The sequence below is a fragment of the Mastomys coucha genome, unplaced genomic scaffold (genome assembly GCF_008632895.1).
Source record: "Mastomys coucha isolate ucsf_1 unplaced genomic scaffold, UCSF_Mcou_1 pScaffold1, whole genome shotgun sequence".
NCBI classification, from domain to species: Eukaryota; Metazoa; Chordata; class Mammalia; order Rodentia; family Muridae; genus Mastomys; species Mastomys coucha.
In genome coordinates this window covers 87,882,109-87,885,304 of record NW_022196891.1, presented here as the reverse complement: position 1 = coordinate 87,885,304, position 3,196 = coordinate 87,882,109, and positions in this window count along the sequence as shown.

Here is a 3,196-nt window from a genome sequence, read left to right as displayed (position 1 = left end):
CGCCCCACCATGACATACTTCCTCCAACAAGGCCACACCTCCTGAGTATGTATAACCTCAAAGCCCGCACCACCATGACATACTTCCTCCAACAAAGCCACACCTCCTGAGTATGTATAACCTCAAAGCCCGCCCCACCATGACATACTTCCTTCAACAAGGCCACACCTCCTGGTAGTGCCACTCCATGTGGCTATGTATTGAAACACAGGAGTCTATGGGGCCATACCTATTCAAATCACCGCAGCAGGAAGTGCTCTTAGCCACCGAGCCATCTCTTCAGCCCTGCATCACAGTTTTAAACAAATACTATAGGAAAGCCACTCTAAAGAAGTGCCAAAGCCAAGAGGCAGTAGGAATCACGGCTGTTGGTTTGTTGGGCTCTATTTGGCCCTGGTTTGGGCCTTGAGGACAAATCTGAGCCTGGCTCGAGTTTTGTAAACTGTCTCAGTCATTTCTGTACTGGAGTGACTCAGCACAACTTGCTTAAGTCTGCCTTTGCCTAGCTCCTGCTGACGTAGAGTAACTGTAACTGTTGGTTCCGTTAGTCACCCCATACCCTTCATCGACTTTCCCCTCCCCTTACGTCATCTCACCTCAGCAGAAAACTCCGCCTCCTCTATTAATACAATAAAACGAGTTCCTGCTTGGACAGACTCCCGGCTCCGGGTGGTTATTTTCCGGAGGCAGGAGATCCGAGCTGCGACACTCACCATCCCGCTCAGCCCCAAGAGAGAGGCTCGGCTGGACCGGGTTCTTTCCCTCTCTCGCCTGGTTCTGTTGGCAGAGAGCCTGCCCGGCACTGATTGTCAACTTGAGACGCTTGGGAAGAGGGACGCTCAGTTAAAGAATTGGCTCCATCAGATTGACTGGTGGGCATCTCCATGGGGCATTTTCTTGACTGCCAATGGATGTAAGAAGGTTCAACCCACTGTGGACGTGTGGTTCTCTCCCTAGACAAGTTGACCTGGGCTGCAAAGGAAGGCAGCTGAATGTGAGCCTGAGAACACACCAGTGAGCTTTGCTCCTCCATGGTCTCTGCTTCAGTTCCTGCTTGAGTTCCAGTGTAAGGCAAATATACCCCCTTCTTCCCAGGGCTGCTTTTTGTCAAAGTTCATCGCAGCAGCAGAAAAGGGGGCAGAGAGCTACTGTGGGATGGAGACTTCCAAGAGTAAGCACAGCATGTATAAGGGCCCTTGGGCCAGAGTCACATTGGCTTATTGGTGTTGGTTTGTTACCCTCCTACAGCTGAGGGCTGATTCTGTCAGACCCCCTCCCCCTTGCCACATATAGCCACGCCCCTCCAACCTCCTGCTATGAGCCGCGCCTCTCTCCAAGTTCCTGTTACGCAGGAAGTCCCGTCTCCAGAGACTGAAGATGAAGCTGCTGATTGGGCCAAGTTGCTGACGGACTTGGGGGGAGGGGTTTTGCTTTATCTACCTGTTGGCTTGTAACAAGGAGAATTAATGATGGCGGACTGAAAGCACACCATGTGTCGGTCTCATTTTTTTAAACCCCTTCCCACATTTCCGGTACCCTTAATTTTTTCAGGCCCTGAATACCATTCCAGAAGACCCATTTGTATGTGTGGCTGTTGGCGGCTACATTGGTTGAACAATTTGGTACAAACTTAGTAGCTTAAAGCCCACAAATTTATTATTTTATAGTCCTGGCAATCAGAGTCTAAAAATCACACCATCAACAGGTTGAGATCTTCTGGAGTTGAATCCATTTCCAAAATACTCCTCCCAGCTTCCAAGTCCACCTGCACACCTTGACCATTTTGGTGGAAGCCTCGGGTATGCTCTGGGCCCATAGCATAGGTATCCACAATCATTTCAGCTGACTTAGGGTCTGTGTCCCGTGCCAGGAAAGACAGACACCTGCCTGTGATGGGACTAAACCACATGAGCTACAGCCCACTGCCTCTCTTTCTGATTCTCCTTTTGTTCTGGGTCCACTAAGAACTTGTTGGCTTTACCATTGCTTTTAAATGATGTTTTGTTTTGCCTTGCCTTATCTCGTCTTAAGGGCAGTTTTAGGTTGACTGAGAGAAAGGCGGGAGTCTCCCACATGGCCTCTCCCCATGCAAGCAGTCTCCTTCCAAGGTGTTGAACTAGGGACACGCTTGAGTCCTCCAGGGGAGTTGTCTACATTGGGGCTGGCTCTTGGCATTGTACATTCTATAGGTCTGAGGCAGTGGAAGTCATCTCCCAGTACTGCAATATCATATGGAGTATTTTTCTCGTTCTGAGAATTCCCCAAGAGGTAGTTTTAGTCAACTTTATCTGATGATTCTTATAGCCCTTCATTTAGCATTTTGGGGCCTTGGGTTTGAGTGGACCTGTCCTCTGATGGAAGAACCTCACATTCAATACAATTATAGCATGTGTGTGTGTGTGTGTGTACGTGTACATGTGTGTGTGAGTATGAGTGTATATGTGTATGTATGTGTGTCTGTGTATATGTGTGTGTATGAGTGTGTGAGTGTGTGTGTAAGTGCGTGTGTGTGAGTGTGTGAGTGTGTGAGTGTGTGAGTGCATGTGTATGTGTGAGTGTATGTATGTGTGTGAATGCGTGTGTGAGTGTGTGTGTGAATGTGTGTGTGTGAGTGTGTGAGTGCATGTGTGTGTGCACGTGTGTGTGAGTGTGTGAGTGCATGTGTGAGTGTGTGTGAGTGCGTGTATGTATGTGTGTCTGAGTGTGTGTGAGTGTATGAGTGCATGTGTGTGTGAGAGTGTGTGTGAGTGTGTGTGAGTGTGTGAGTGTGAGTGTATGTGAGTGCATGTGTGAGTGTGTGTGTGTGAGTGCGTGTGTGTGTGAGTACATGTGTGAGTGTGAGTGTGCACGCATGTGCATGTGTGCAAGTGTGTGTTAGTGTGTGAGTGTGTGAGTGTGTGAGTGTGTGTGAGTGTGTGTGTGAGTGCATGTGTGAGTATGTGTGTGTGAGTGTGTGTGTGTGTGTGTGTGTGTGTGAGTGTGTGATGGTCTTTTCCCTTTGGAACATGCATATGGTTTGGAAGGAGCTGGAGGACAATCACATGTGAAAAGTCAAACAGAAGAACTGTTCTCAGCACAAAGGGGGCGGGGCATGTGGTGATGTTCTTGGAGGAAGTTTACAGGTCATGGCTTTTTTGTCTGTTAAACAAACCAGAGGATTTCTGGCTTTCAACGTTGGGAAGAGTGGATACTAGGA